The 13,061-nt window shown below is 45.0% G+C and overlaps 1 long non-coding RNA gene across 1 annotated transcript in view; it reads right to left on the bottom strand.

The window, feature by feature from the left end:
* The window catches only part of LOC148897526 (uncharacterized), a 38,472-nt gene that overhangs the window by 11,759 nt on the left and 13,652 nt on the right, over positions 1-13,061 (bottom strand). Inside the window, exon 4 of the long non-coding RNA XR_016114911.1 lies at positions 6,675-6,808. This is a non-coding gene — a long non-coding RNA (uncharacterized LOC148897526). The remainder of the gene's footprint in view (positions 1-6,674; positions 6,809-13,061) is intronic.

Below are 13,061 nucleotides of genomic sequence, written 5' to 3'. Positions count from 1 at the left end.
CGACTTTTAGATCTCCTTCCCCCTAAGGAGATCGTCGACCTGGATGGCCGATTATTAGCCCGGGTCACCCACCTCACAGCCCCACTTAAGCTCCGAGTGGCAGGCAACCATGTGGAGCACCGTCAATTTCTTGTTATGCCCTCCCGGAACGCGCCATTGGTCTTGGGTCTCCCCTGGCTCAAGGCCCATGACCCATCCATTTCTTGGGAGGGCCCCACCATTCAGGGCTGGAGCCCCTACTGCTACGCTAACTGCCTGCGGTCGGCTACGGCAGGGCGTAACCCCTCCCGCGGTGGCCCGCCCGAGGCCATCTGCCTCAAAGGCGTGCCACATTGCTACCACGACCTGCGGGAGGTGTTCAGCAAAGACAACGCCCAATCCCTGCCGCCCCACCGACCGTATGACTGTGCTATAGACTTGCAGCCAGGGGCTCCATTACCGGACTCCAGACTTTACCATATTTCTCAACCGGAACGGGAAGCCCTGAGCACTTACATAGACTCCTCTCTAGCGGCAGGACTCATTCGGCCGTCGCGTTCCCCGCTGGGCGCAGGGTTTTTCTTTATCGACAAGAAGGACGGATCCCTGCGCCCATGCGTTGACTACCGGGGCCTGAACGACATCACCATCCGCAACAAATACCCTCTCCCCCTCATGGATTCGGCCTTTGCGCCCCTTCAGTCCGCCACCATTTTTTCCAAATTAGATCTTCGCAGCGCCTACCATTTGGTCCGAATCCGTGAGGGGGATGAATGGAAAACAGCCTTCAAGACGCCTTTAGGGCACTTTGAATACCTGGTGATGCCGTTCGGGCTCACGAACGCGCCCGCCGTATTCCAGAATTTAATTAATGATGTGCTCAGGGACTTCCTCAATGTTTTTGTTTTTGTGTACCTCGATGACATTCTTATTTTTTCTCGCTCTGCAGAAGAACACCGGCAACACGTCCGACGGGTCCTGGCGCGGCTCCTGCAAAACCGGCTCTATGTGAAGGCAGAGAAGTGTGACTTCCATGTCCGCTCTCTGTCGTTCCTGGGGTTTGTGGTGGAGCAGGGGCAGCTCAGGGCCGACCCCGCCAAAACCAAGGCGGTGGTGGAATGGCCGATCCCAAAGACGCGCAAGCAGCTTCAGCGGTTTTTGGGGTTTGCCAACTTCTACCGCCGCTTCATTCGCGGGTATAGTCAGAAGGCACTCCCCCTCACTAACCTCACGTCCACCAAGCTCCCTTTCAGGTGGACTCCCGATGCTGAGGGGGCTTTCAACCGCCTCCGTCGTGCCTTCACCAACCCCCCCGTTCTGCGTCATCCCGACCCGGATCTTCCGTTCACGGTCGAGGTTGACGCATCCGAGTCCGGAGTAGGGGCCGTCCTTTCCCAGCGCTCTCCCACCGACCAGAAGCTACGCCCCTGCGCCTTCTTCTCCCGCCGGCTCAGCCCCGCCGAAGCCAATTACGACGTCGGCAATCGGGAACTGCTGGCGGTCGTCCTGGCCCTGCAGGAATGGAGACACTGGCTTGAGGGAGCTAAACACCCCTTCACCGTCTACACGGATCACAAGAACCTGGCGGCCATCCGGTCGGCCAAGAGACTTAACTCACGGCAGGCCCGATGGTCACTCTTCCTCACCCGTTTTGACTTTTCTCTCACCTACTGCCCAGGGTCACAGAACACCAAGCCCGACGCCCTATCCCGTATCCATGAGCCGGCAGAAAGGGAGGAGACTACCACCAACATCCTGCCGGCCCAGCGCATCCTGGGCGCCCTGAGGTGGGAGGTTGAGAGAAAGGTCCAACAAGTCCAGGGAACCACCACCATCCCCAGGGGCTGTCCCAAGGATCGCCTGTTCGTCCCCCCCCCCCTACGCACCGAGGTGCTCATCTGGGGGCACACATCTAAGATAGCTTGCCACCCGGGGGTCAACAGGACGATCCAACTCATCGCCCAACGGTTCTGGTGGCCGGGGTTTAGGAGGGACATCACCCTCTTCGTGAAGGCCTGCCCGACCTGCGCCCGTGGAAAGGCCTCCCACCAGCCCCCGGCCGGACTCCTCCAGCCCCTACCGGTTCCGTCCAGACCCTGGTCCCACATCTCCGTCGACTTCGTGACAGGCCTCCCCCCCTCCCGTGGCAAGACGGTCGTCCTCACCATAGTGGACCGATTCTCCAAGTCGGCCCACTTCGTTCCGTTAACCAGGTTGCCGTCTGCCACCGAGACGGCTCAACTCCTGGTTAACCACGTCGTCCGTCTCCACGGGATTCCGACTAACATCGTGTCGGATCGGGGACCGCAGTTCGTGTCCAAGGTATGGAAGCGTTTCTGTCGGTCCCTAGGGGCATCGGCGAGCCTGTCGTCTGGGTACCACCCCCAGACCAACGGACAGACGGAGAGGAAGAACCAGGACCTGGAGGCGGCCCTCCGGTGCGTGTGCCTCCACAACCCGGCGTCGTGGGCCCTGCACCTACCCTGGGTGGAGTACGCCCACAACTCCCTGGTCTCCGCAGCCACAGGTCGGTCCCCATTCATGTCCGCCTGTGGCTATCAGCCGCCCTTATTTCCCACACAGGAAGGCCAGGTGGAGGTCCCGTCTATCGACCATCACCTCAGACGGGCCCACAGAGTCTGGAAGGAGACCAGGGACGCCCTGTCACGCACCGCATCCCGGAACCGGCGGGTGGCAGACCGCCACCGACGGCAAGCACCCAGCTACCAGGTCGGGCAGGAGGTCTGGCTATCTACGAAGGACCTTCGGCTGGCAGGGTCCTCGGCCAAGCTGGGCCCACGCTTCACGGGTCCCTTCCCCATCGAGGCCATCCTCAGCCCGGTCTCGGTGAGGCTCCGGCTACCACCCACCATGCGGATCCACCCCGTGTTTCATGTTTCCCTCCTCAAGCCAGTGGAGACCAGCCCCTTAGCCCCCACGCCCGCCCCCCCACCTCCCCCCCGGATATTGGACGACGGACCAGTCTACACCGTGCGGGAGATACTGGACTCCAGGCGCAGGGGCAGAGGAGTGCAGTACCTGGTCGACTGGGAGGGCTATGGACCTGAGGAACGTCAATGGGTCCCACGGGCCTGGATCCTCGACCCATCCCTCACCCGGGCCTTCCATGCGGCTCACCCATCCAAACCTGGGGGGCCGCCAAGAGGCGTCCCTTGAGGGGGGGGCACTGTCACATCTCGCTGCCATCCGGGGCGCGCCCCGCCCCTCCTGTCACCTCCTCCGACATTCTTGGGAGACGGCCCCTCCAATCATCATTCACCTGGGTTCCCACAGCTGATTGTCATTCACTGATTGTGCCTTCTGCCTATATCTGTCTGCCGCTCACTACCGTTTTCTGTCGGAGTATTCTTGGTCATTGCCATTTCCACGTCCGTGTTGCCAGGTCTGCTATCATTCAGTTATCTTCCTTCACTCATCCCTGTTTGTTATTATTTGATGCTGTTTCCAGTAAAGACTCTTTATCCACCCAAGCCTGTCACGCCGTGTATTTCGGGTCCTTCCCTAACACCAAAAGTCCGTCGCTCGAGGTCTGCCTCCTAGCACTCGAGCGCTCGTCACAATATATATATATATATAGACAGATAGATAGCTAGAGATATATACTGTATAGATATATATAATAGTATATTAAATGTGAACTGGAAGTGTGATATATAATTCATGAATTATTTCAAATTATTTTATAATAAAACAAAAAAATATATTTTTTTTACTTATAAAGTTAAAATTATATTAAACATTTATATTTATAACTTCAAATAAAATCATATAAATTATTTTTATGAATAACAAATTTGATTTATTTTCATTAACTAAATATATATGTACATTATACTATAAATAAATTGCAAAGTGAATTAAAATTAAAGAAAACAAGGCGAACGTAATCACATTTTTTAGCATTGGGGAACTGAAGTTAGGTATACAAGTGTTTTTTTTAAGATATATTTTTTTATAATATATATATATTAAATAATATTTTGAGACCTTCAAAAAGTTATCTGTGATTTCATAGGTCGTATTTTTCTTTCCGCAAAAATCACTTCAACACAGCACAGCACCGTTTCTTGTTCAAGACATTACTTAGCATGCACACAACTACAAGGGGGACACTGACAGAAACCGAGTGACAGTGAACGTGCACCTTCAACAACAACAACAACAACAAAAACAAAGCTTTGACAACGCCATTCTTCTTGTTTTTGATCACGGAAAACACAAGCTGACTTGGACAGCGAAGAAATCCCTTTTGACAAGAAGAGACAAGTACCAAAGTAAACGTCCTTCCGGGAAGTCTGAACTCTTTTCGGACACGATTGTTCCAGGGTGACGCCGCATGAGAGCTTCCTTTAGGTTCCGTCAAGTCCAATCCTGGGGGGGCTGAGGGACCACCCATTCACTTGGTCATTCATTCTCTTGTGTTTATTCACAAGGCTGCCTGGCTCACTGCTTCTGGTCAGTTTGAGGGGAAGGGGTAGTGGGGAGGGGGTTTTACGAATAGTAGGGACCAGGATGACAGGGGTACCAGCACTGCTTATAGGTCACGGACCGGACGAGGGCGCTTCAAGGAGGTCTCCTGCTGCGACAGGCTTTGATCGGGCATTCGGCTTCCTGGGACAATCGTGGACTTGACAACTTTGGGCTTGGCGAGAGGTTGGCAGTCGGGTGGGCTCGCGTCATACGTGCTGGTGACGTTGACAGTGACGGTGATGGGGGAGGGGGAGGGGATAACGTGTTCATCCAAGTGGCTGAGTAGATTGTTGCCCGCTTTGGTTCATCACTTCAAAGACAAAACGTCTCCTGTTTTTTTAATATATATTATATTTTATTTGTAATTGTTGGGGTGCTTCTGGTGTTTGTCTCGTTTACACGATCTTTCAAGGACAACCGACGTCTCCGGACAAGTGGTGTTCAGATGACTTCTACTGAGCGTATTTTAATACGATTCCACCGCATATAGCTATATTTTACGTTTTAAGACTCGCACTGAATATTCAGGAAGTCTTGTTTCTGAGTTGGTGACGAGTCTGTACGTGACGTCACTAAAGGAACGCCCCTGACCGAAAAAAATGACACATTGTAGCAGTCCTTCCATCACGTCAATGTATTTTGCTATACATGTTTGGTCTGAGAACCGTGTTGCACCCAAAAGCCGCCAGAAGAGGGCGTCAGAGCTCCATATAAGGAATTTTCATCTTGTGCATTTTCTGGGCGCTACATTGGAGTCCAGACGCCTCAAAATAAGATGGAATGATTTATGCTTTCCTCTTCAGAACTATTTGAATCATATTCATAACTGGATGAGTAACAAGAAAGCATCTTTTCCGAATCTGAAGCCATTGTTTTGAATCTCGAGCAAGGCAAGACGTCCTGGCGTGATATCACGAACACGACCAATCACGTGGCTTTAACCGACGACTTGGGGCGGGGAGTAGAGGACCAAAACAAGCCGGTTGCCATTTTCTTGTTCGGAGAACGGGTTCGTTCGCGAACGACACATCACTCATTGTGGCAGCTGTGTGTGTATCCCGAAAAATAGTTTGTATGCCAAGGTAAAATTTCCATAAATTTAACGTTCGTAAACCGAAAAGTTCGTAAGCAGAGGGGTTCGTAAACCGAGGTATCACTGTATATGATAGTTGACCATGTAAAGCGCTTTGTTCCAGTTTCAGCTATTGTTAAAGCGCTTATAAATCAATATGTATTGTATGTATAAATTCATAAATAAAAATAAAATGCCACATATCCACATACAGTAAAGTCTCGTTATATCGATATTCAAGGGAGTTCGAAAAAATATCGATATAACCGGGACTATCGATATATCCGACCCTGTTTGCATGTAATTTTCTCAGTGCGTGCATAGAAATAGTATCGATATAACCGGGACTATCGATATATCCGATATCGATATAACGAGACTTTACTGTACTTGCAAAGGTACTTTCAAAATAAAACTATTTGATAGCCACCCTATACCATATACAGTAAAGTCTCGTTATATCGATATCGGATATATCGATAGTCCCGGTTATATTGATACTATTTCTATGCACGCACGGAGAAAATTACATGCTAACAGGGTCGGATATATCGATAGTCCCGGTTATATCGATATTTTTTCGGACTCCCTTGAATATCGATATAACGAGACTTTATTGTATATTATATCTCCCTCGATCCAATGAGGCATTGCATAGCTGCGTCCATACGTCTTTTACTTGGAAATTAATCAAAGAGACAAGAAATCTTCCATTGACTGTCATGTTATTGTAAAGAATTGCCTTGACGGAGCCCACATGTCCACCCCCCACCCCCCTCCTCACAGATGGGCCGAGGCCCACCTGAGCTCTCTCACCCTTCAACGTCTGCTTCATATTAAGCTCTGACAACACGGCTCACGTTCTGGGAATCAGCACTTTTTTTTTTCTCCTTTTGGCCAGACTACTTATTCATCGCGTCGAACAGGGATGACCTAATCACTTGGCAGGTCATCAGTTGAAGCAAAGCTCATAAATGGACCCCCCCCCCCCCTTCCCCAAAGTACCCCTCACCTCAACCCCCTTTCCCCCCCCCAAGCCCTTTCCTCTTCTTGACTGCTTTATCGTATGTTATTGTGTGTCCCGACAAGTGTGTTTGCTTATGACAGATTAGAGCTTTGTGTGGTTCAATACCTGGCGGGGGAGCCACCGTTGCCCCTCCAGCTTTGTGAGTGCGGTTGGGCGCAGCGGTTGTGATGTTCTGCGTGCACCTGCAGCGTGATGCCATCGGGTTCGTGTCATAAGAGGAAGATCGGAACAATCGGTGCCTTTCAGGGAGAAACGTGACAAAGAAGGACGGATTCAAATTGTTAACATTCGACTTCGCCGGTCATATTGGAAGAGATTGAAAATATGACAATACTGCAAAATGATCACATCACTTAAAGGACAACCGAGGACATATTTTTGTTTCCTAACTGACATCAGAAAAACTTTCATATGTATGCTTAAAAATAAAGAAACAAACACATAAATAAATACATGAATAAATACATAAAAAAAAACTGAGCCGAGCCTGTCCCAATTAACCGAACACAAATTTAATACATTTAAAGTCACAAATTTGCTCGATTTAAAGTCACAGATTTTCGAGATTTAAACTCGCACATTTGCTAGCTTTAAAGTCACAAATTTGCGAGATTCAAACTCGCAAATTTGCTAGATTTAAAGTCACAGATTTTCTAGATTTAAACTCGCAAATTTGCTAGCTTTAAAGTCACAAATTTGCGAGATTCAAACTCGCAAATGTGCTAGATTTAAAGTCACAAATATGCTAGATTAAAACTCGCACATTTGCTAGATTTAAAGTCACAAATTTTCTAGATTTAAACTCGCAAATTTGCTAGCTTTAAAGTCACAAATTTGCGAGATTCAAACTCGCAAATTTGCTAGATTTAAAGTCACAGATTTTCTAGATTTAAACTCGCAAATTTGCTAGCTTTAAAGTCACAAATTTGCGAGATTCAAACTCTCAAATTTGCTCGATTTAAAGTCACAAATATGCTAGATTTAAAGTCACAAATTTTCTAGATTTAAACTCGCTAATTTGCTAGATGTTAAGTCACAAATTTGCTAGCTTTAAAGTCACAAATTTGCTTGATTCAAGGTCACAAATATGCTAGATTTAAACTCGCAAATTTGCTAGATTTAAAGTCACAAATTTGCTAGATGTTAAGTCACAAATTTGCTGGATGAAAACTCGCACATTTGCTAGATTTAAAGTCACAAATTTTCTAGATTTAAACTCGCAAATTTGCTAGATGTTAAGTCACAAATTTGCTAGATTTAAACTCGCAAATTTGCTAGATGTTAAGTCACAAATTTGCTTGATTCAAAGTCACAAATTTTCTAGATTTAAAGTAACAAATTTGCTAGATTCAAACTCGCAAATTGCAAATTTCTGACTTTAGATCCAGCAAATGTGTGACTTTAAATCTAGAAAATTTCAGAATCAAACTATTTCCACAAATTTGCTAGATTCAAAGTCACAAATTTTCTGGATTTAAAGTCAGAAATTTGAAATTTGCAAATTTGAATCTAGCAAATTTGTGACTTTAAATCTAGCAAATTTGTGACTTTAAATCTAGCAAATTTGTGACTTTAAATCGAGCAAATTTGTGACTCTAAATCGAGCAAATTTTTGACTTTAAATCTAGCAAATTTGTGACTTTAAATCTAGCAAATTTGTAACTGTAAATCTAGCAAATTTGTGACTTTTAATCGAGCAAATTTGTGACTTTAAATCGAGCAAATTTGTGACTTTAAATCGAGCAAATGTGTGACTTTAAATCTAGCAAATTAGCGAGTTTAAATCTAGAAAATTTGTGACTTTAAATCGAGCAAATTTGTGACTTTAAATCGAGCAAATTTTTGACTTTAAATCTAGCAAATTTGTGACTTTAAATCGAGCAAATTTGTGACTTTAAATCTAGCAAATTTGTGACTTTAAATCGAGCAAATTTGTGACTTTAAATTTAGCAAATTTGTAACTGTAAATCTCGCAAATTTGTGACTTTAAATCGAGCAAATTTGTGACTTTAAATCGAGCAAATTTGTGACTTTAAATCGAGCAAATTTGTGACTTTAAATCGAGCAAATTTGCGCGTTTTCTTTCTTAGAATAATACCGCATCTCTAAAAATATATTTATATATATATATATTTCAACCAGGCCCTAATGCTTTTCCGTACTTTACAGTCACGGGATAAGAAGTTTTTTTTTTTTTTTCTCAATAAGTCCGCGTTCGTCATCACTGTCCCACAAAAAAAAAAAAAAAAACATTTGGAATGACCTGTTCAATTTTTGTACATATTGTCACCTTGTGTGTAGTACATTTTAAAAGCAGATGCTCTCAGTGGAGATTACGAAATGCCACCATGGGCAAGTTTCTATGTTGAACCGCTTAAACATGAAACCTTGATGCCCAACGAAGGACCCCCCCCCCCCTACCCCCCGAACCAGAATGCTGATAATTCACCTCAACCCCCGCCATTATTCACAAGCACTCCGATTCTTTTTTTTTTTTTTTGTGGGTGTCCATTGACTTTCTCCTTTTCAGGTTCCCTTTAATCCCCCGGGTCTGTGTCCTCAGTGGTCTGCTACAGAGGGGCTATTATTCGGGGGCCTTATTACTGCGCCCCTCGCGGCTTATCTCCTTCCTGGTGACAGTCTTTTCAAGCCTCCCTCCCCGCAGCCCCGACTCCCCCTAATGACCTGGGGAAACTCACATGCTCAACTTCCCAGGGATGCGGGGGCCTTGCTGATGTCAGACAGGGTGGGGGGGGGTGCATGGTGGGTGGGGGTCCCCAACTGCAGGTGACCAAAAAGACGGATTGTTGCTTTGCTTAACTCATTCATTGCCAGACGATGTGCAAAAATGTGTCCACTCCAGTGCCAGGGTTTTTGTCATCGTCACTCGAATTCCAGGACCCACGGAATATTGAGTTTTAGGACTACATAAACATTCAATGCAGCGTAAGAAACCTGAGACTCTCTTCTTTCATCAGGAAAAAAAGAGTTAATTCCTAAATGATATGGGGTCTGGAGTTATATGAGCTTGAAATGAGGGCAGCTGTCCAAAATACAATTTAATACATAAGTATTGGTTGATATCGCACTTTAACAACAGCTGAAGCTGGAACAAAGCGCTAACATGGAAAAAGGGAAATGCTGCCCCCTTGTGGAACGGAAAAATTGCCAGAGGACTAAACCAGCACTTTATCGGTACCCAAGCATGAAAAAAAACCCACACAATTTGGGAATGACTCTCTACGTCATTTTTTTCAATTCCCGAATAAATTCGTGAATGGCAGCGAATGAGTTAAAGAAGGTGTCGATGGCTTTTGGGAAAGGTACCTTTGAAGGACAACCGACGCCACCGGACAAGTTGTGTCCATATTTTGAAAAATCACTTCAAATGACTTCTACTGGGCGTATTTTACAAAGATTCCACCGCATATAGCTATATTTTACATTTTAAGACTTGCGCTGAATATTCGGGAAGTCTTGTTTTCGAGTCGATGACGATGCCTGACGTGACGTCATGTCTGGAACGCCCCTGACTGAGAAAGTGACACACAATGCATTTTGGGTACTTTGTTTGGTCTGAAAACTTGGTGTTGATGGCGAAATTAGAAGGAAAAAACATAAATAACTCGATGGTGAATCGTTGTGTGTAGTACCAAGACTACTATGTGATACTAGTTGACACAAATTCCCAGCAGACAAATCAGCCCATTTCCAATGGACCTTGGGCGCCATCTTGTGCATTTTCTGTGACGCTACATTGGAGTCCTGACGGCGCGAATTGATCTGGAAGGACTTCTTTCATCGATTGCAAACATTTATGCTTTCCTCTTCAGAACTCTTTGAATCATATTCATAACTGGATGAGGAACAAGAAAACATCTCCAAATATGAAGGCATTGTTTTGATTCTACAGCAAGGCAAGACGTCCTGGTGTGACGTCACGAACAAGGGGGCGGGACTTTCTGAAACTTGCCATTTCCTGGCTCATTTTGAAGTAGTTTTGGGACACTAACTCGTTTTTATTGAAGTTTTGCATTTGACTAAAAATATCAGTCTACGTGTTTTGGGTATTTTCGATGCTTTAAAACGTTTTTTTCTGTCAGTTAGGAAACAAAAAAAATGGTTTCGGTTGTCCTTTAACACGCGGAAATATCCGGCTAGCAAACAGCTCCGAAGTTGATTAACTAAGTGGTCTTCTGGCACCAAAATGATGTCCAAAAAAATCCAGAGAGGCTTGATTTTAACCCCCACTATTCTTCTTCTTTTACTTCTTGGCCAAGTGCATTTATGAGAGAAAGAAAGTCCATTTTGATTTCAATCAAGTTCCGAAGCCCTGCTGGGTATTCGAAACAGCACTTTTGCAGCTGGATTGTGTCATCCGTCGTGGTAAGAGATTGCCTTTACAAGAGGAAAGAACCTCCGATGTGGAACACAATCAGTTGATCTTGGCCGAGTTTCAAATTGTTATCATTTCAAAACTAGAGAGTATTATCGCCATCATAAAACATTTTATAAACTGAACAAGCGCTGGAATAGATAGCATTTTAGCATTCTTTACTGTCACATAAGTAAAAAAAATTGGAATGGAAGTGTTATACAACTAAAAATAACTCTTACCCTTTGACCGAAATATCATGGCGCGGGAATCTGAAGGTTTATGCGCAGAGAAATGAACGTGACATCATTTCCAGATAACTGAAGTTGTTGTTGCAATGACTACAATATCGCTAAAAAATGCAACGGATGACATCAAATGACTTTTTGTAGAGGACAATAAATGCAACATGTTTTAGATCGATTGCAATTGATCCACGCAAAAAAAAATAAACACTTTTTTTTAAATTAACTCATTCACTGCCAAATTGAAATGGATGGATTGCGAGACAAACTAGCTAGCAATCCATCCATTCATCTCGGTGGCTAGGTAGCTATGTAACACAGTAGCTTGGTAGCTAAGTAGTTAGCTAGCTAGCTAAGATAGCAAGCTAGGTAGGAGTCCATCCATCCATTAAGCGCGGAAGCTATGTAGCTTGGTAGCTAGGTAGTTAGCTAGCTACCTATCTAACTAAGCTAGCTACCAATCCATCCATCCAGGTCAGTAGCTAGATAGCTAGATAGAACAATAAATAAATGCAACATGTTTTAGATCGATTGCAATTGATCCACGCTAAAAAATAAATGAATAAATAAATAAAACATTATTAAATAACTCATTTACTGCCATTCAAAAACTGAAATTGATGAAATTGCTAGCCAAACTAGCTATCAATCCATTCATCCATCCATCCATCTCAGTAGCTCGAAAGCGATGTAGCACAGTAGCTTGGTAGCTAGTTAGTTAGCAAGCTAGCTTAGTTAGATAGCTAGCTAGCTAGGAGTCCATCCATCCATTAAGTGCGGTAGCTATGTAGCTTGGTAGCTAGGTAGTTATCTAGCTATCTAACTAACTAGCACGGTAGCACAAAAGCTAGGTAGCTAATTAATTATCTAGCTAGCTAGCTAAGCTAACTAGGAACCCATCCATCCATGTACACACACACACACCCACACATACCGTATTTTCCGCACTATAAGGGGCATCCAAAAGCATTAAACTTTCTCAAAAGCGTTTTATCATCCGATACGCTCTTCATGGACGAAGAATTTTAAGGCGGTGCGCCCAAAGTTTTCAAATATACCACTCATTGTAATCTTGTAATTCATTGTACCTAGCTAATGAAGTGTCCATTGGGTGGATTTCGATCATCTACATTTTTAATACCCAAAAGTCAGAAAATAATCCCACGCTGTTTTTTAAAATGTGATTGATGAAGCATTCGGACAAGACTGCAACAACTCATCGTTAAAATGGATTGACACTAGACTGATGGCTTCCAGACACACAAACAGTTGACGTGTGTGTGTGTGTGTGTGTGTGTGTGTGTGTGTGTGTGTGTGTGTGTGTGTGTGTGCGGGGGTGGTGGGTATACTTTGTTGAAATTGCGGGTTTTTTTTTTTTTGGTCGCTCCGCTGTAGATTAGCTTTCAGTTTGCGGGCTGCCTTCTCAGCAAACACATCTTTGTGCTACGTTTAGGGTGTCGCGTCCACTTCACTCCACATTCTTCAATCCCCTCAGTAACCTTGTTGATGCAAGCGCAGTAGGCAGGGATGGCGAAGAGGGGGAAAGGGGTCGCAAGGTCGGAGTGTTTTAGAGTCATTAAAAGAAGGGGGTCTGGGAGGGGCTAAAAGCAGCAATGGCTACTCAAAGAGTTCACACTACAGCTGCCAAATGTTGGGGAAGTAAATGTAAAAAAAAAAAACGACAAATCACTCCATTCAAACAGTATTTGCGACAACACCGAATCGCAAACCTCAGTCCTCTCCAGTAAAGTGATACCTCGGCTTACGAACGCTTTAGCTCACAAACTTTTCGCTTTACGAACATTAAAGGACAACCGACACCATTTTTAATTTCCTAACTAACGTTTTTTTATAGCATGTAAAATACCCAAA

Source organism: Hippocampus bargibanti, linkage group LG05, assembly GCF_051943395.1.
Source record: "Hippocampus bargibanti isolate YZ-2025 linkage group LG05, ASM5194339v1, whole genome shotgun sequence".
Lineage (NCBI taxonomy): Eukaryota > Metazoa > Chordata > Actinopteri > Syngnathiformes > Syngnathidae > Hippocampus > Hippocampus bargibanti.
This window is presented reverse-complemented; position numbering and strand designations above follow the sequence as displayed.